Below are 21,795 nucleotides of genomic sequence, written 5' to 3' on the forward strand. Positions count from 1 at the left end.
TGCAGTCCTGTCGCTGTGTGCAATGTTTAGCATTATTTTTTCTGTTTGTGCTTCCCCCATGCCACATCAGTTTGAGGGTATGTATTATCCATTCATCCATCCATTTTCTTAAGTAGTTTATCCAGTGTGGCACACAAGCTGGAACCTCTCCCAGTCAGGATCGGGCATAAGTTGGGAACAAAATCTGGAAAGGACACCAACCTATCACAGAGTGAAAACACACATGCACAGACACACCAGGGGTCAACTTAGCTTAATGCCAATTCATCTAACCTGCATGTCTTTGAATTGTGGGAGGACACCAACACAGACACGGAGAGAACATGCAGAATCCATGCAGAGACTTAAACCCTGGTCTTCTTGTGAGACAGTAGTGCTAACACTGTGGTGGTCTGCCACCCACAATTATCTACCTTAGTAAAAAGGATAAGGGTCTCTGTATCAGTTTGTCCATCTGGTTGCTGTGTCATTCCAACAGATTATGCATCACAAACATTTACAGTATTAAAATACCTTGTATTTGTCATTCCAACAGATGGCGCATCACAAACCTGCTTTTACTAATCCCATACTAAACACCATATTACAGAGACATATGCATTGTATTTGTCATTCCAACAGAGATGGCACATAGCAAACATTAATAGTGGATTTACAAATCCCATTCCAAATGGTTTATCATAGAGACATAAGCACTGCATTTGTCATTCCAACAGGCGGCAGAGCACAAACAATAATAATATAAAAATACACTGTATTTGTCATTCCAACAGATGGTACATCACAAACCTTGACACTACTATTACTAATCCCATACTAAACACCATATTACAGAGACATGCATTGTATTTGTCATTTCAACAGATCTCACATCAAACTTTTGTAGTAGTAAAACACATTTCCTTTGTCATTCCAATAGATGGCACATAGCAAACATTAGCAGTGGTTTTTCAAATCCCATTCCAAATGGTTTATGCATTTGTCATTCCAGCAGATAGCACAGCTCAAAAATGTATAGTATTAAAATACACTGTATTTGTCATTCCAACAGATGGTGCACCACAAACCTTAATACCACTTTTTTTAATCCCATACTAAACACCATGTTACAGAGACATATGCATTGCATTTGTCATTTCAACTGCTCTCACATCACAAATTTTGTAGTACTTTAAAACAATTCCTTAATCATTCCAACAGATGCCACATAGCAACCATTAACAGTGGTTTTTCAAATCCCATTCCACGTGGTATATAATTGCGACATATGCACTGCATTTGTCATTCTAACATATGGCACAGCACAAAAATGTATAGTATTAAAATACACTGTATTTGTCATTCCAATAGATAGTGCATCACAAACCTCAACACTACTTTTTCTAATCCCATACTAAATACCATATTACAGAAATACCATATGCATTGCATTTGTCATTTCAACAGATCTCACATCACAAACTTCTGTAGTAGTAAAACACATTTCATTTATCATTTCAACAGATGGCACATAGCAAACATTAACAGTGGTTTTTCAAATCCCATTCCAAATGGCAAATAAAAAATTCATATACATTGCATGTGTTATTCCAACAGATGGCAAAACACAAACATTTGTAGTAATGCATTTTATTACTACAGATGTTTGTGATGTGCCACCTGTTGGAATACCACATGCAATGTATTTTATTATAACATGCATTACAAAATACATTTCAATAAATGATGTACTGCAAGTGTTAATGCCGAGGTCTACGTTGCTCTCTCTCTTGATAAGATGTCTGTCTGTCCATTACACCTTGCTGGGTGTTTTGTTGTCTGGCATCCACAAGAGTGCCGGAATCTCCAATAAACAAAGGCAAGTATCCGATGTAAGATAGTAAACAAAGCAGCATACGTTTGGTAATAATAATAATAATAATAATAATAATACATTTCATTTATATAGTGCTTTTCCCTTGCTCAAGGCGCTTTTGTGCATCCGGGCATCATGGCGTTCACAGGTGAGCTGGTACTTTCAATTTATGACGATTTCTACAGTCCCCCTTAGAATTACAACCCCCATGATGTATCGAGTTGAGCGGGGCTGAGGCCACCTGATGCAGGTGTCCCCCTTGATGTTTCAAGTTACTGTATGAGACACACCAACACATGAATGCTGAGCAGGGTTGAGGTCACCTGGTGTTGGGTTGGGGGGCTGGGGTCCCCCATGGAGTTTCAAGAACCATGGATGAAGGTAGAACGAAACGATAACAGATCAAAATTGTTATGTGGCTCTCCGTGAAAAGAGGTGAGCACAGCTTAGAGGGAACATAGGACATGGGGCATACACGTTCAGTGTAAGGTCATCAAACGTGACAAAGACCTCTGTGGTATGAACAAAGTTAAACATTTGGGAAGAGGAAGAAGAATGACAGCTGCGGCATCTGCTGCACGTCAAGCACATCTAGTATGCCAGCCTCATGGCACTCATGCACTACCAGTGAGGGAACCTTGGTCTTTGGGGGGGATACCAGAGGCCTGTTTGCTTTTTAATTATTATTATTTTATTTGGATTTTTTATGTTGTAGCCTATTATTTTTACTAAAAAGCATTTTGAAAATAAAGCTTTCATTTTATGAAGATTTGATGCTTGCCCTTATTACTAGCCAGGGTTTGATGGTGATATCCCCCTCTAGTGGGCATTTCTGGAACTTATTAGGATTTATGCGCTTTGAAACTCCTAGTCCAGAACAAGCAGTCAGGCCCCTTGCCAGTCACACTCTGTGGTATGGGGAGGGGGGGTCTCTGCCAGGAAACCTAGTGCCACTTGGGGGGGGGGGAGTTGGGGGTACTCCTCAGGGGTACCTGCAGAATTTTGTAACCCAGAAACTGTTGTAAAGGCTTAAAGACTTAAAAAGTCCCTGCCTTCACTATAGTGGGGCTTCATAATGGCCTGATATCGAGAGAGGCTGGAGGTGGACTAAGCCTGATGTACATGCGATGGCCAAAAGGTTTTGCTTTTTGTAATTTTCAACCTCCACGTGTTTGCTTTAATTTGCTTTGATTGTTCCCCCTCTTTGTTTATTATTCTTTTGTTACTTTCGTTCTTTTGGTCGTCATTAGGGTTCAGGTGACGACACACAAGCTCCCCCAACAGTCCACAGCTGGAATAAAAACCTGCAGCCACTGCGTTTGAATGACGTCCCTGATGAGTTCTCGGGGCCATGTGTGTGCGCCCCCTGCTGGTGATGAGTTTATTATTAAACCAAATGCTGAGAATACGGCTCTCCCACTTGACGTGAATCCAGCCGGAGCCAAGCATGATGTCAACTTGAGGAACTTAAACGGAGCGCCGCTTTGTTGAAACGCGGGCCCCTGTTTTTGGCGGCGTATTAAAGACCAGCTGCTGCCGCTAAGCTTGCAGTTTGAGAGCAGATTTTGTGAACAGCTGTGTGTTTTGCCTCGCAGTCTTGTGCAGCCAAGAAGTCCGCACTTTAAAACGTGATCAAGGAGAGGGAGGGCGGGCAGACCACCAGCATAACTTTAACCCGTTGTGTCTTCAAAGTTCAACCTGCGAACAAAAGAAACGGATGCTGCTCACCATCAGCAGACAGTCCATATACAGTAGCATCTTTCACTCTGTGGCTCACCGGCCGTACAGCCTGCACTTCTGGAGAGGTCATCCACCTGAAGCTAAGTGTGTTCAGGCCCGGGCCAGTACTTGGATTGGAGACAATCTTGGAAAAGCTTGGGTTGCTGCTGGAGGAGGAGGTGTGGGTGATGCCAGCAGAGGGTGCTTACCCTGTGGTCTGAATGTGGATCCCAATGCCCCCAGTGCAGTGACAGGGACACTGTGATGTAAAAATGGGCATTGGCCTTCATGAAGTAAAGCCCTGACTCTCTGTGGTCATGAAAGATTCCCTGGCATCTTTGGAAAAGAGTAGGGTGTACCCTAATGTCCTGACTGCACTGCCCACTATGGCCTCATCCATTCTGGACCCCTGTCTCTAACGGGCTTTGCCACCTAGCAGCTAATGTGTGGTGAGCTTACCAGCACAAGAATGGCTGCCATTGCATTGTCCAGGCAGATGCGGCCCGTCGATGGTGGTGATGGAAGTGACTTCCATTGTCTATGTAAAAGTGCTTTGAGTAGGTTGGGAAGGTGCTATATAAATGTCGTTAAATAATTTTTATTTTTAGTTTTGCCCGTGCTAGCTCAGTCCAATTTATAGTGGACTCATAAAACATTCAGACCCCTTCGCTTTCGGCGCACTTTGTTGTCTTGTCGGTTTAATTGGAATTGGACACGTTTGTCATTTTTGCCCGTCGGCCTCCAAATCAAAAACCCATAATGACAAAGTGACAACGTGTTTTCAATAAGGTCTAGAAATGTATTAAAACTCAAAACCTGAAAGCTCCCCTTCATGGAAGTATTCAGACCCTTCATTCCATACTTTGTCAAAGCCCCTTTAGCAGCCATTCCAGATCATTTTTACTAAAAGGCGTTTGTGTTTTTATTTCATAAAGATTTGATGCTTGCCCTTATTACTAGCCAGGGTTTGATGGTGATATCCCCCTCTAGTGTGCATTTTTGAAACTTATTGGGATTGATGTGCTCTGGGCACTCCTAGTCCAGAATGGAAAATTAGCGAGGACGAGCAGTCAGGCCCTCACCAGGCACGCTGTATGGTATGGGGGGTCTGCAGGGAAACCTAGTGCCTCTTGGGGGGTTGTGGGGTGGGGGGGCTCCTCAAGGGTTAGCCTGTTATTTTTACTAAAAAGCATTTTGACAATAAGGGCGGCACGGTGGCGCAGTGGGTAGCGCTGCTGCCTCGCAGTTGGGAGACCTGGGGACCTGTGGTTCGCTTCCTAGGTCCTCCCTGTGTGGAATTTGAATGTTCTCCCCGTGTCTGCGTGAGTTTCCTCCAGGCGCTCCGGTTTCCTCCCACAGTCCAAAGACATGCTGGTTAGGTGGATTGGCGATTCTAAATTGGCCCGAGGGTGTGTTTGTGTGTGTCCTGCGGTGGGTTGGCACCCTGCCCGGGATTGGTTCCTGCCTTGTGCCCTGTGTTGGCTGGGATTGGCTCCAGCAGACCCCCATGACCCTGTGTTCGGATTCAGCGGGTTGGAAAATGGATGGATGGATGGATTTTGACAATAAAGCTTTCATTTTATGAAGATTTGATGCTTGCCCTTAATACTAGCCAGGGTTTGATGGTGAGGGGCATTTTTGGAACTTATTGGGATTTATGCGCTTTGAAACTCCTGCCCAAGACAAGCAGTCAGGCCCCTTGCCAGTCACACTCTGTGGTATTGGGGGGGGAGGGGTGTCTCTGCCAGGAAACCTAGTGCCACTTGGGGGTTTGGGGGTGGGAGGGCTCCTCAGGGGTACCTGCAGACCTTTGTAACCCAGAAACTCTTTACAGATCCAGACTTAAAAAGCCCCTGCTTTCATTCTATGGGGGGTTTGGGGATTCATAATGGCTTGACATCTAAAAAGGTCAGAGATGGACAATGCCAGGGGTCCACATAATGTCCAAAAGGGTTTGCTTTTTGTTATTTTGCCCATGCAGGCTCAGTCCAATTTACAGTGGATTCATAAAGTTTTCAGACCCCATCACTTTCAGCACACTTTATTGGGTTGTAGGTTTAATTTGAAATGGATACATTTGTTCTTTTTTTGCCCATCAATCTCCGCTCATAATGACCCATAATGACAAAGTGACAACAGGTTTTTCGATAAGGTCTGGACAGGAGTCAGCGGAGTGGTGGCTCTGAGGCTAGGGATTTTTGCACTGGCAATCGGAAGGTTGCCGGTTCGAATCCCATAAAATGCCAAAAGGGACTCTGCTCTGTTGGGCCCTTGAGCAAGGCCCTTAACCTGCAATTGCTAAGCGCTTTGAGTAGTGTGAAAAGCGCTATATAAATGCAAAAAATTATTATTAATTATTATGTATTAAAAATCAGAAACAGAAACCTGTCCTTCATTGAAGTATTCAGACCGTTCATTTAGTAGAAGCCCCTTAGATTTTGAGTCTTCTTGTGGGAAGTCTCTACAAGCTTTGCACACCTGGATTTGGGTAGCTGAGCTCATTCAGACTTAACCCCCATAGGACATACATGGGGAGGCCTGAAGATGGAAGCTTACAGACTCGTCCCATCCAGACTCACGAATCGGCCAGGAGGAATGGGATCAGCTGCACCAAATCCAGGTGTGCAAAGTTTGTAGAGACTCACCCAAGAAGGCTGGAAGCAAGAATTGTTTCCAAAAGGGGCTTCTATAAAACATAGCGAAAGAAGGGTCTGAATATTTTTAGCAATGAGAGATTTCTGACCTTTGTAACCCAGAAATTGTTGTAAAGGCTTTCCAGATCCAGACTTATAAAGCCCCGGCCTTCACTGTATGGAGGGCTTCATAATGGCTCCACATCTAAAGAGGCTATAGAGGTTCATTTTTGTTATTTTCAACCTCTACGTGTTTACTTTAATTTGCTTTGTTTATTATTCTTTTGTTACTTTCGTTGTTTTGGTCATCATGTGAGTTCAGGTGACGACACACAAGCTCCCCCTACAGTCCACAGCTTGCAGACGCTTCCCATCCAGTCTCACGAATCGGCCAGGAGGAACGGGATCAGCTGCACCATATCCAGGTGTGCAAAGCTTGTAGAGACTCACCCAAGAAGCCTGGAAGCGAGAGTTGTTTCCAAAATGGGCTTCTAGAAAAAAAAAGCAAACGAAGAGTCTGAATATTTTTAAGGAATGAGAGATTTCAAGTTTTGATTTTTTTAGAATTTTGCACAACTTTCTGGTCACACATTGTCACTTTGTCATGATTGGTTATCGAGTGGAGATTGATGGGTAAAAATGTATCCATTTTGAACTGAAATCTACAACACAATCAAGTGACGGCATCTGAATGTTTTTATGACTCCACAGTTGCTCAGACATGAACGTAGCTGGTGAAGACCCTCACATGGATCATCTTGTATGTTTATATCCCCTTCTGGCTGGACCATACAGAAAATGATTTTCCAACTTGCTCCATTTCTTTCCAGTTGTGCAGTGGCATATTGTAGTGGGAGAGATCTGAAGAACGAGGGGCCCTTCATGGTCCACATTGCTGAAAATGATCTCTGAATGGGACGTACTGTCACACTGCCTTAATGACATTTACTTATTCGGTTGACGTCTTCATCCAAGGCATCTCGCAACATTTGAGCTGCACTTAGTCGCATTTCCTTTGTTTTTCAAATCAGAACACAGGCAGTTGAAGTGATTTCCTCAGGGTCACACAGTGTCAGTGCTGGGATTTAAACCCACAATCTCAATTCCAAAGCCTTATCCACTAAACCACTGGGTACTCATTATAATATCATTTTTGAAATCATCATCCTTATTGGGCAGCCTGACTTGATTTTGGTTAAACTGGGCTGGTATTTTATTTTTCCTTTTCCTTTGTCACCCATTCTTGACTTAAGGTGCCTGACTGCAGGTCACCTCATGATGTACGGTAGATTCAGGAATTAAAGCAGCAGCTCCTGATTTGCTGTGCAGCACCTTCACCACTAGATGGCCACACTGAGCTCACTAAAAAAAAAAATTTTTTTGCATTTATATAGCGCTTTTCTCACTACTCAAAGCGCTCAGCAATTGCAGGTTAAGGGCCTTGCTTAAGGGCCCAACAGAGCAGAGTCCCTAATGGCATTGACGGGATTCGAACCGGCAACCTTCCGATTGCCAGTGCAGATCTCTAGCCTCAGAGCCACCACTCCGCCCTAAAGACTTCTGTCCAGACAGAAGGAGTACGCGGCACGTGGCCGTCCATCCTGGGACTGCGTCGTACTGAGCCCACATGATTGTACTTTTATATAGCGCCTTTCATAATGAACTCTATCACAAGACTCTTTAAAGTTGCTTTCATTTGTCAGCAGTGCGAAAGCCACTACGTGAAGTGACCCGCTTTGGTCACACAGGTAGTCAGTGGCATGGCACAATTTGTAATATATAGCGCCTTTCATATTCAATGTTATCACCATACACACAAGACTAAAAACCTTGGCAGTGAGTTGTTTTTGGAGATGGAAGAAAAGGAATTTATTTTTTAAAGTACCTGTCTCCGGTGATCGCTGTACTGTGTGACAAGTGACAGGCTCAGTAACTCATTAACACACTGGTTAGCACAGGGGAACTGAGCAGACATAACAACTCAACAGGGATTTTATGGGGTGGACATCAAGCCACGGCACATTTATCTTTACAATGACAATGCTTTGGTTTTGTTTTTTTTTTAAAGTGAGCCCGTTCAGCTTGAAACCCCTAAAGACCTGCTGAGGTTCACACCCTAAAGAGTGACCTCAGTAAGAATAAGAATTGAATTGCACAGCAGCACACGTTTAATTAAGCAGATACCTCATACTGTGCAGTGCACTACTACAGCCAGCAGGGGGCACGCAACCTGAGAAAACTTTGTAATGATTTGATCCTTTTCTGAAGCTGATGAGTCTGTCACAGGACTGTGAGTAGATGACAGCCACACAGGCAGAAGGCAGGAGTTGTACCTGGGTGGGACAACAAGACATGTTAGGGGGCACTCAACCAAGGTGCCCTATGGCAGCCATCACTCTGTGAATGTTGGGTGGTCTATCTATCTATCTATCTATCTATCTATCTATCTATCTATCTATCCATCCATCCATCCATCCATCCATTTTCCAACCCGCTGAATCCGAACACAGGGTCACGGGGGTCTGCTGGAGCCAATCCCAGCCAACACAGGGCACAAGGCAGGAACCAATCCCAGGCAGGGTGCCAACCCACCGCAGGACACACACAAACACACCCACACACCAAGCACACACTAGGGCCAATTTAGAATCGCCAATCCACCTAACCTGCATGTCTTTGGACTGTGGGAGGAAACCGGAGCGCCCGGAGGAAACCCACGCAGACACGGGGAGAACATGCAAACTCCACGCAGGGAGGACCCGGGAAGCGAACCCAGGTCCCCAGATCTCCCAACTGCGAGGCAGCAGCGCTACCCACTGCGCCACCGTGCCGCCCTCTATCTATCTATCTATCTATCTATCTATCTATCTATCTATCTATCTATCTATCATATAGTGCCTTTCACATCTATCTATGCATAATAAAGTTCTTGTCTATTATGTAGTGCACTTTAGCAATTATGTGTTTATAATATTGTTCTTTATATTATTATCTATTACAAAGTGACTTTCACCAATGATCCATTAAATAGTTCATTATCTATCAGTTATATAGTGCCTTTAACCAATTATACATCTATCTGTTATCTACTGACTTTCAGCCATCCATCTATATAGTTCCTTATCTATCTAGAGTATTGAGTTGTGCCTTACTCAAACTATTTCTATATATCTATTATACAGTGGCTTTCACCAATTATCCATGTGAAATGTAGTTCCTTATCTTATATAGCACCTTTTACCAGTTATCTGTCAATAATATACTTATCTGTGTATTTTATAGTTCCCTTTACCAAATATCTGTCTGTCTATCTATTATATGGTGCCTTTCACCATTTGTCTTTTTATGGTGCCTTTCACCAATCATCTATCTCTCTATGTATCTGTTATATAGTGCCTTTCACTATCTATCTGTACCATAGTTCCTAATCTATTATGTAGTGCCATTTGCTAATTGTCTATCTATTATATAGTGCCTTTCAGTGATTGTCAATCTGTTTTATAGTGACTTTTTTAACAATTAATTATTTATTTTATGTATTATATGGTTCTTTTCTTTTCATCAATTGGCTGTCCATATGTATAGTGCCTTTTACCGGTTATATGCCTATATTATTATTATTATGGTGTAATATCTCCCTTTCCCTCCATTAGCTGTTTTTATTTATTTATTTATTATTATTATTATTATTATTATTACCCACTGAGTATGTTGGAGGCATAATAATTACCCTTTAGATAAATAACGATACATCATATCTTGTCATGACTTATCTATCTATCTGTTATATAGTGCCTTTCACATTAACTATCTATCTTCCTGTTACATAGTGCCCTTTAAGTATCTATAATGTAGATCCTTACTTCCCATCTGTTCTGCAGTCCCTTTCCCCAGTGGTCTATGTGTCTATAATATAGTGCCTTTCACCAGTTACCTGTCAATCCCAGTTTGGTGCTTGTCGTCTCTTCACGCCTTGTTCTTTAAGCTGATTTTCTCACACGAGTGCAGTGTGGTGTTCAGACCTGTAGTGAGCCCCTTAACTGACCCCCCAGGGTATTTGTGATTGTCCGGCCTGAGTTAGCAGACTGCAGTAGCAGTCAGGGCAGGACTCAGATAAGGTGCCTGATTGGGCTCTTAACCTTTAGACTGAATAAATCAAACAAGCTGGCATGGTGGCTGGTGACGCCAGGGTGAGGTGTGGCTCCGTCATCTGTTATCCCAGCTGGCCAGTCGACGCCTTCACGCCATGTAAACAGTCTGCATCTGCTGCTTTAGCTGCGCCTGCTCCGGACGTCTTTTGTCAAAGCTCTTAAGGTGCTTAGGCATTAACTCTGGTGAACGTCTGAAGAGAGCTGAGCCATTGTGCTGTTCTGAGAGGGGAGGACTGGCAGAGTCAGCACAAGTGGAGGTGGACGAGAAGACCATGGGATTTGTCTGGTGTGACTCTACACGGCTGAAGGAGTGAAAAGTGCAGAGGGTGGGCTTCTTCTGTTTATCTGGATCATTTGTACCAAGGGACGAGTGACCATGAAGTTGTGCCCTTGCTGGTGTGTGGCAGAAGCCAGTCCTCCAGAGATGCAGGTAAAGGAGCTCTTTGGATGATTTCATATAAAGGAATGTGAGGTGTGTCAGGGGTCCCTGGAATAATCCGAGGGTCCTGTTAGTTGTGTTGAACACACCCTGTGTGGCTGAAGGGACAGCAGGATCCATAAGGAGGAACTGTGACGACCGGTGTCTCTTACCAGGGGACAGGCAGGCTGACATGAAGACAGGAGGATGGAAAGAGTAAAGAATAAGCTGCATGAGAAAGTGGAGAAGCCCCCCATTAAGGGGAAAGCCGGAGGGGTGGGAGGTTTAGTGTCTTTAAGTGAGGCTGGTGAGAGACTTGCTTGTTTCTTATTATTTTGTATTGCAAAAAGGCTCTTTGTCATGAACTACCCTGTAGCCTTCATTTGTGTAACCAGGCAATTTTGTAATGAAATCTGAGCGTCCTCGGTGTTACTCTGGGCTGAAGAAATCGCTGAGAGCGCCCCCTCTAGGCTGCAGCTACACAAAACACCTGCCGCCATCACACCTTCATGCATATTACTGACCTCGATCCGCTGGCGGCCTCTGCCCTGACACAAATCACGAAGCATTCTCAGGAGCGGTGGGCGCTGTAGACACATAAACTCGATCACCCTTGAATGTTGGCACGGGTACAAGCTGGCACCACTCACATGGTGAGGGTCTAAAGCTGAAGGATCTATCTATCTATCTATCTATCTATCTATCTATCTATCTATCTATCTATCTATCTATCTATCTATCTATCTATCTATCTATCTATCATATAGTGCCTTTCACTCTATCTATCTATCTATCTATCTATCTATCTATCTATCTATCTATCTATCTATCTATCTATCTATCTATCTGTCTATCTGTCTGTCTGTCATATAGCGCCTTTCACATTATCTATCTATCTATCTATCTATCTATCTATCTATCTATCTATCTATCTATCTATCTATCTATCTATCTATCTATCTGTCTGTCTGTCATATAGCGCCTTTCACATTATCTATCTATCTATCTATCTATCTATCTATCTATCTATCTATCTATCTATCTATCTATCTATCTATCTATCTATCTATCATATAGTGCCTGTCAGATCATTTTAGATTTTATCATAATTTGTATCTTTCATAAAAAGTCTTCTTTATCTTCTATCTGTATTTATCTACGTTAAGTGCTTTTCTTATCTATTATATATTTCCATACTTATCTATGTATCTGGTATATAGTGCCTTACGGCTCTGTAATATATTGTTATAGTTATCCACACATAAAGTATATCTCATTTGCTTAAAAGTATCCAAAAAAGGTGCAGGGTAAAAAACCAAATGCCAGAGCTGCACTACCTTGCAGGTCTGAGCCAAAGGGGTAGGCCTCACCCCAGTAGGCAGCCTAACCCCAAACTCAAGATGGAGGTCTGTGTCCTGAACAGGCCCATTTCTTAGACAAAGGCTTTGGAAAGCAAAATGCCCACAAACAGGAAAGAGGAAGACCACAGAAACGTCCATTTTAAAATATTTTTGACAGCATTCAGCAAAGCAATATCCAATGTCAGGAACCAAAGTAACTGTGTTACCAGCTGCTAAATCCTGCAGGGGTCAGATTGTCAGCTGGAACATAAAGCCCCCCCTTAGGCTCCACATGACGAGGACAGCTAGAAGACTGATCTGTACAGTACATACTGTATGTGGTGTAGTGGTTAAGGACTTGGACTTCAAACCCTGAGATTGTGAGTTTACTGACTTGACAAGGTGTGACTCTGAGCAAGTGACTTCACCTGCCTGTGCTTCAGTGGGAACAGCAGATGAAGTATAACCAGTCTAATCACAAATGTTGTAATGCATTTGCCAAATAGCACGTAATAATAATAATTCCCTCTGTCTCTCAAGAGAAATCGTCCAAAGGGTGAAATTTGGCTTTGTATCTGTATGGAACCTTGGAGATGGGGTTTCTTGTGGAAAGGCACTATATAAAATTCAGACATCACTGCTGACACTTTAAACAGGTTCAAAATTCTGCCAGGGCTTAGACTTTACAAATATGGAGACCAAGTTACGGTATTTCCAAAGTAGCTCACAAAAAGTTTGCTGTTGAAAGGCGCTATATAAAATCAGAAGGTTACAAGCCTGGTTATGACTGCTGACTCGCAGGCGCTATGCCCATGAGGAGGTTCTTTAACCTGCCAGCGCTCACATCGTCCAAAAATGGAGATATCCGTGTCCGGTCTGTTAAGTACCTTGAAATGGTGTTCACTGTGGAAAGGTGCTATATAATGTTACAACACCCGACCCTGTTACTTTAACTATGGCTTATAATCATTAATGTAGCAAAGTGTAAAGAATTGGACTGTATCTGTAAACGACCTGCTAGTCACTATGGAAAGGCGCTCTATAAACTCGGGGGGTCTGCGGTCTCTCTGACCCTTAGCTGGCCAATGCACACCTGTAGATTGGTCTTCACTATGGAAGGCTCGATTAATTTTTTTCCCTTTTATTCAAATCCGTCTTTCCATTTCCATTTCCATTTCATCAGTAGGGGGCGCTATTGAGACATCAGGCAATGCAGAATAAACTCTGAAAGGTCTTTAAGAAAATGTGATGGGGGCAAAATGACAATATAATAGAAAAATAAAAGACTAACGTCCCATTTTGGTCTATCCACTACATTAAGGACCCCATTGATCAGGCACATGGCTGTTCCACTTACCCACCAAACCTTTGTCCTTCACACTCCTCGTTTTATGAACCTTTGCCCACCTCTAACTTGACTACACTTCCAATGGATTGGCAAAACAAGGTGGGCATTTTAGCCCCAGACCACTCCCAGAGTGCCACCCCCAACCCCCCCGGAACCACCTACAGGTTCCATTACATCACACAGACTCCTTGGGCTCATAGCCTTAGATCGCCCTCTGATGGCCCCAGGTGGCTCTACAGCTTTTGAGGACCAGCTGTGGCTTATATGGCCCCAGGTCATCTTCCCAAAATAAGGGGTAACAGAGGGGCCATTTAATGTATAAGGTACTGCTTGATGTCATCTGGTGCCTGCACCTGCTGTCCCCGAGTGGCCCCTGTTGTTCACTCTTCAAGTTGCATGATGGACTCCATGTTTTTGTCACATTTCATTATCTGCACATAACAATGAAGAAGGAGCTCAATTAACTGGCGGCTGTTTGGAGTGCAGGGAATTCCGACTTTTCCAAATCAATTAGGACACAAATAAAAGTATACGGCACACCTGCCATGGCCATCGTTAAAATTCACAGCCCAAAATGATGATGTTAATAAAGACAAACCGAGCGGCAGGCATAAATGTGAAGTGTGGGCAAGCTGTAAGCAGGTGGCATTTGTCTGCAGCACCAAAGCACCGCATGTCAGGTCGGCACTCAGTGGTCTACTCACGTGGACATTAAAGGACAGAGTGCGGCCGCACGGATGAGACAGGGTCCTCGTCACTCCTAGGACAAGCGCTGCATTCACAATCGAGCAGTTGTGTTTCAGACTAGGCCTGCACATCCGGGTCAGGGTCACTGGGGGTCCAAAGCCTGCTCTGATAGCATGGTGTGCAGGACGGCGCTAGATTACAGGGCATAGCATCTCAGCCCACCGCACATTAACACGGGGAACTGCCAATTATCTGGACTCGCCCATCTGTGTGTGTGTGTGGACTGGCCCTCCAGTGTTGGCTCCTGCCTTGTGCTCCATGTTGCGGGGATTGGCTCAGGCCTCCGCCACCCTGAAGTGGGTAAATGGGATAATAATCTGTCTTTGTTGTGTATTGATAAATATGAAAGGCACTATATAATTGAGAGGAAAGACACTATCTTCTTATATAATACAATACCATGGCTGTCCGTTTGTCTGTCCAGGATTTTCAATCACCTGTAGCTCACAAACTGTTTGACCGATTGACCTGAAATTTGATACATATACACTACGTGACATCTACTGTCTGCTTTTGGGGTGATGATTGACCTCCAAGGTTATTCCTCTTTTATTTTTATTTTATTTTATTATAGAATCAACTCTCGGCAGCGGCCAGCAGGGCAGCAGTGTGTTGCATGCATACAGGCGCCATTCTCTTCCCTAGCATCTTCACCGTCACGTACCCTACCTCTTCATATCTTAAATCATTCTTGGGGCAGATTGAAGACTTAAGTGCCAGCATGAGTGAAAAATTAATGAAAACATACTAAGTAATTGAAACACAAACACTGACTTAATCAGTTTTAACACGAAAAGATGCCGACGGAAGAAGAGAAGAAGCGGGCCACTAGGGTGGGAAAAGAAGAGCTGCTCAGGAAGGAACGAGCACATCAACCTCTGAGCAAACGAATGGTAAACGTGCAGAGAAAGAGGAGGAAAAGTATAAGTCAGACATATTCACTGCACGTTATCGTTAGAGCAGTCCGTCGTTACTGGTGTAAGAGATTTGACAAAGCAGACACTACAGGATAGAAAGGCAGATAGGACAGGCACTATACAATATGGACATACTGTACGTAGAAAAGTACTTTGTAATAGGAAAGATAGACATGGAAGGCACTACATGATAGATAGATAGATAGATAGATAGATAGATAGATAGATAGATAGATAGATAGATAGATAGATAGATAGATAGATGTGAAAGACACTATATGATAGATAGATAGATAGATAGATAGATAGATAGATGTGAAAGACACTATATGATAGATAGATAGATAGATGTGAAAGACACTATATGATAGATAGATAGATAGATAGATGTGAAAGACACTATATGATAGATAGCAAAAGCTTTATAAAATAGATATATGAAGACAGAAAAGAAAGGTACTATGTGATTGCAACAATGATATGAGAAGAACGATAAATGGAAAGATAGATCTGAAAGGCACTATATTACAGATCGATATGACAGGCACTATTCTGTAGATAAATGAGAAAGGCACTATATAACAGAGACATAGGTCAAAAGATAGGAAAGGCCTGACATAACAGATACATAGAAACGAGATGACAGATGAAGAGAAAGACATGAAAGACACTCTTTGATAGACAGCAAAGGCATTATAATATAGATATGGGGAAATAGAAGAGAAAGGCACTATATAATAGATAGATGAATAAGAAATGTACTGTTTTGAGATAGATAAAGAGTTATGAAAGACACAATATGATACATGGATAGGAAGGGCACTATAACATAGATAGATAGACAGGAAAGGCACTATATAATAAATAGATAGGAAAAGCACTATATTATAAATAAATAGATAGATAAGAAATGCATTATATAATAGATAGGAAAGGCACTATATAATAAATAGATAGATAGGAAAGGCACTACTGTATATGATAGATAGATAGATAGATAGATAGATAGGAAAGGCACTATATAATAAATAGATAGGAAAGGCACTATATGATCAATCAATAGATAGATAGAAAGGCACTATATAATAGATAGATAGATAGATAGGAAAGGCATTATATAATAGATATGAAAGGCACAATATGATAGATAGAAATCATTATAAAACAGATACAAGCAGCTATGTTAGTAAAGGTCTGTATGAGGGCCAGGTAGATCAAACGTTAAGAAAGGCACTATATGATAGATACATAGATATGAGAAGACAGACAGACAGACAGATAGAGAGACAGACGTGAAAGGCACTATATTTTAGAGATGGGGTCTCCAAAGACGACCTGGCAGAAGAAGGGCGTGGAGCCCAAGGCTGGGCCGTGTTGTGTTGTCGCCCCCCCCAGAACGAGGAGGACTCGGGGAGAAGTCGCTCTGCTCTTCGTGTTTGTCAATGCCGACTGCACGGCTGTGTGCTAATTTGACGCTCCTGTTAACAATGAAGCACCTGAACTCCGTCACCCGGTGGGGGGTCCACACACTTTTCAGCCATGTAGCATTTTAGAGCTCATCTCCTCAGCAGAGAGAGATTTTGTACACCACAGCCCAGGTCTTTAAATTGGCATTCAGAGAGGGTCGCCCAGATGCCTTCAGTAAAGGACCCCGTCTACAATACAAACTGCGCCCAAATTACTGATCCTGCCGTATCCCGACTTAACCCACATGGCAAAATCAGCTGAGTGAAATCCTGGCCGGTGGGAGCTTAAGCAGCGCACCAGCTAAATGTTAACAGCTTGTGTTGGAGTGAAGTGGCCATTATTACCCTGCTGACCTCAATTTCTAGGCCCCTTTCACTTCTGATGGGTGCACTGGTGCTTTGTGACAGGCTCTGGGGGAGCCCCGTCGCTCTAGCCATAGTGTTCCTTAAACTAAAAAGTGGGTCGTGACCCGCGGGTCATCTTTTGTTTCTTGCAGATGGCACTGGTGTCTGGTGTATAATTAAGGAAGAAGCCAACTGAGGGCCTGTAAGGCGTCCAATTCTTACACTACACACTCAGATGTTCTTCTCCTTTTATTCATGTGGACCTGCTCCTCTTGTGGAGTCCAGCCCAGTTGGTAGTGACAGCTCACGAGTCCAGCAAGAAATTTTGGAGAGCCAACCAGGTTGTCCCTTTAAGTTGTCCTAAGACACAAAATAAACAACAGCAACATTTATTTATTTTATTTTATTAGTTTTATTGTAATCATTCATACAAATTGATCAATTTTTACAAAAAAATAGGATTGAAAAACAAGTCGACCCCCACCCCTTCAACAGCAACAACAACATTTATTTCTGTCGCACATTTTCATACAAATGATGGAGCTCAAAGTGGTTTACAGGATGGAAAAAGAGACAAAATATAAAAATAAAATTAGGGAACACTAATTAACATAGAATAAAAGTAAAGTCCGATGGCCAGGAAGGACAGAAATAACAAAAAAAAAAAACTCCAGGTGGCTGGAGAAAAAAATAAAATCTGTAGGGGGCCACAAGACCACCCAGCCCCCTCTAGGCATTCTACCTGACATAAATGACCTCAATCAGTCCTCATGGTATTCAGGGTTCACATGGAAGGACTTGACGATGACAGGCATGTGGACTTCTGGTAACTTCAATCCATCAATGGAGGGACATCATGGTGCTTTGATCAGGTGGTAGGGGCATAGATCACCACCACAGAAAACCAGAAAAAGAACAGCAGAGAAAGTAGGGGTTAGTACGGATTACAGAGCCACCATGAATGATATTGATAATTAAATGCATATACAGAATATCAGGATTAAACTAAGATGAAGCTATGAGACAGCCGTGTTAAAGTAATGTGTGTTTAGTAGTTTTATAAAGTGCTCCACCGTATTAGCCTGGCAAATTTCTATTGGTCAGCTATTCCACATTTGAGGTGCCAAACAGCAGAAGGCCACCCGCCTCACCACTTCTTTTAAGTTTAGCTCTTGGAGTTATAAGCAGAACCTCATTTGAAGATCTAAGGATACGATTTGGAGTGTAAGGTGACAGACATGCTGAGATGTAGGATGGAGCAGATGATTGAAGGCTTTGTAAACCATGTGCAGTATTTTAAAGTCAATTCTAAGTGGCACAGGTAACCAGTGTAATGACGCTAAGACTGGGGTGATGTGCTCAGATTTTCGTTTTCTAGTTAAGATTCTAGCAGCTCCATTCTGTACTCGTTGTGATTGATTGGTGTCTTTTTTTGGGTGGTCCTGAGAGGAGTGCGTTACAATAATCTAGTCGACTAAAAACAAAAGCGTGAACTCATTTCTCAGCATCTTCCAGTGTTATAAGAGCTCAAACCTTTGTTATATTTCTTAAGTGAAAAATGCTGTCCTAGTGATCTGATGAATATGTGATTTTAAAATTCAGGTCAGAGTCAATAGTTACCCCTAAATTCTTTACCTCTGTCTTGACTTTTAATCCTAGTGCATCAAGTTTATTTTTCTACAACAACAACAGCAACATTTATTTATATAGCACATTTTCATACAAAAAAAAAGTAGCTCAAAGTGCTTTACATAATGAAGAAAAAAATAAAAATAAAAGACAAAGTAAGAAATTAAAATAAGACAACATTAATTAACATAGAATAAGAGTAAAGTCTGATTTCTAATACCCTCATTATATCCATTTTCGCCAATCACTAAGATTTCTGTTTTCTCTTTATTTAGTTTGAGAAAATTACTATTCATCCATTCAGAAATACAAGTCAGACATTGTGTTAGTGAATCAAGAGAGTTGGGGTCATCAGGCGCTATTGATAAATACAGCTGTGTGTCATCAGCAGAGCTGTGTGGCTCACATTATGCCCTGAGATAATCTGACCTGATGGAAGCATGTAAATCAAAAAGAGCAGCGGACCCAGGATAGAGCCTTGTGGACCACCATATAGAATATCAGGGGTCTTTGAAGTATAATCACCACAACTAACAAAGAATTTTCTACCTGCCAGGTAGGACAAACCAATTTAAGACCCTTCCAGAGAGGCCCACCCACTGACTAAGGTGAATATTGTGATCAGTGGTATCAAATCTCTATTATTACTCCTAACCCTTTCCGTAATTCTTTGCTAGGACATTTGATACAAAATAAATCTGAAAATCGCCCTCATTAGCTCGTGTCCCTCTTGCGGGAACTCAAAAAGAGGATTGAGGGAAACGCTCCGTCTCATTTCAGTGGAGCTCCATCTCATGGGTTGCTTAGGCCAAAAGTGAGTGGCCTCCTTCTGGGGATATGGCGCCGGGTCCGTAAGGGGCGGGGCTAAATGCTTTTACCTGACATTTTTAGAGCACTGTGGGAAAAGAAGGTGATGACGCTGTTAGCAGCAGTGCCCCCCTAATGTGATGACAGTGTTAGCAGCAGTGCCCCCCTAAGGTGATGACAGTGTTAAAAGCAGTGCCCCCCTAAGATGATGACAGTATTAAAAGCAGTGCCCCCCTATTGTGATGACAGTGTTAGTAGAAGTGCCCCCCTAAGGTGATGACAATGTTAGCAGCAGTGCCCCCCCTAATGTGATGACAGTATTAGCAGCAGTGCCCCCCCTAATGTGATGACAATGTTAACAGCAGTGCCCCCCTAAGGTGATGACAGGTTAGCAGCAGTGCCCCCTAAGATGATGACAGTGTTAGCAGCAGTGCCCCCCTATTGTGATGACAGTGTTAGCAGCAGTGCCCCCCTAATGTGATGACAGTGTTAGTAGAAGTGCCCCCCTAATGTGATGACAATGTTAGCAGCAGTGCCCCCCTAAGGTGATGACAATGTTAGCAGCAGTGCCCCCCCTAATGTGATGACAATGTTAACAGCAGTGCCCCCCTAATGTGATGACAATGTTAACAGCAGTGCCCCCCTAAGGTGATGACAATGTTAGCAGCAGTGCCCCCCCTAATGTGATGACAATGTTAACAGCAGTGCCCCCCTAAGGTGATGACAGTGTTAGCAGCAGTGTCCCCCTAATGTGATGACAGTGTTAACAGTAGTGCCCCCCTAAGGTGAGGACAGTGTTAGCAACAGTGCCCCCCTAAGATGACGACAGTGTTAGCAGCAGTGTCCCCCTAAGATGACGACAGTGTTGGCAGCAGTGTCCCCCTAATGTGATGACAGTGTTGGCAGCAGTGCCCCCCTAAGATGATGACAGTGTTAGCAGCAGTGCCCCCCTAAGGTGATGACAGTGTTAACAGTAGTGCCCCCCTAAGGTGAGGACAGTGTTGGCAGCAGTGCCCCCCTAAGATGATGACAGTGTTAGCAGCAGTGCCCCCCTAATGTGACGACAGTGTTAGCAGCAGTGCCCCCCTAAGGTGATGACAGTGTTAACAGCAGTGCCCCCCTAAGATGATGACAGTGTTAGCAGCAGTGCCCCCCTAATGTGACGACAGTGTTAACAGCAGTGCCCCCCTAAGATGATGACAGTGTTAGCAGCAGTGTCCCCCTAAGATGATGACAGTGTTAGCAGCAGTGTCCCCCTAATGTGATGACAGTGTTAACAGTAGTGCCCCCCTAAGATGATGACAGTGTTAACAGTAGTGCCCCCCTAAGGTGATGACAGTGTTAACAGCAGTGCCCCCCTAAGATGATGACAGTGTTAGCAGCAGTGCCCCCCTAATGTGACGACAGTGTTAACAGCAGTGCCCCCCTAAGGTGATGACAATGTTAGCAGCAGTGCCCCCCTAATGTTTTGTCAGGTGTGAAAAAGACAAAACAGAACAAAGATAAAGAGTTGGGGTGTCCAGCCCGTATGACGTAGCAGCAACCTATAATAGTGAAGAGTAATCCTATGAGACTGAGTCAACAGCGACTGACTGACAAGTGCAGGGTTTGTACTTTTATATGTTCTTGGGAGGAAGAGGCGGGACTGGAGGGGAAGTGAGGGTGGAAGGAGGGCGTGGTCTGATCCTGGAAGTAGGCGGAGATTTAGCCTGCCTTTCCTTCTGAAGGCCTGCGAACAGGGGAGAGAAGGTATTAGTAGGATTAATCAACCCCAGTCTCAGTTGCCTACCCTCCACTAAGCCTTTAGACTGACCCCCATGTGCACGTGTGGGACACAGGTTATTACACACCTCCATCGAGTCCGTCAACGTGCATGTCTAATCAGACAAAAAGATAATGGGTGGACTGGGGGATGAATTGCATTTGAAAGAGAGATGGCAGTACCCTTCTGGACCGGTTCCAGTTTAGACACCCTCAGGGTTTGTCTGTGATGTGTAGTGACGAAGGGTGGCCCTGTTTGGGGGTCGATGGGTGTCACCAGGAGGCTCTGTGGAGAGAGATACTCTCAGTCTCATGCTGTTTCTGTGTCAACAGCTTGAGTCTATTGGAGCCTTCAGTATTATTAGACTTTAGAGTCGAGGACCTTTAGGTCCCCCTCGCTGTAAACAGCACACACCTCTTGAGTCACATAAATGGGGACATTTGGTGTTCAGAGCGCACGCCCAGTAACTTTCACAAACGGCACCCCTCGAGTGACAGCGCCACCAGTATGTCACTGAATGGATCGACCGACCCCGGTTTGTGAGGCGTTACTTGCCATTGTTTATGATGGGTCGCCGTTCCAACCATCGCACTCGATAAACGACCATCTCGCTGGATTCAGTAAGAGGAGACAAACCCGTAGGTCGCGATGACACTTA

At 43.5% G+C, this 21,795-nt stretch overlaps 2 protein-coding genes across 4 annotated transcripts in view; one reads left to right on the top strand and one right to left on the bottom strand.

Moving 5' to 3' along the window:
* Positions 1-21,795, top strand: part of inpp4b (inositol polyphosphate-4-phosphatase type II B) — a 533,162-nt gene that overhangs the window by 164,532 nt on the left and 346,835 nt on the right. The gene's annotated exons all lie outside the window — the stretch shown is intronic.
* Positions 1-21,795, bottom strand: part of LOC114652371 (interleukin-15-like) — a 523,178-nt gene that overhangs the window by 3,430 nt on the left and 497,953 nt on the right. The gene's annotated exons all lie outside the window — the stretch shown is intronic.

Source organism: Erpetoichthys calabaricus, chromosome 5, assembly GCF_900747795.2.
Source record: "Erpetoichthys calabaricus chromosome 5, fErpCal1.3, whole genome shotgun sequence".
Taxonomy (NCBI): Eukaryota; Metazoa; Chordata; class Cladistia; order Polypteriformes; family Polypteridae; genus Erpetoichthys; species Erpetoichthys calabaricus.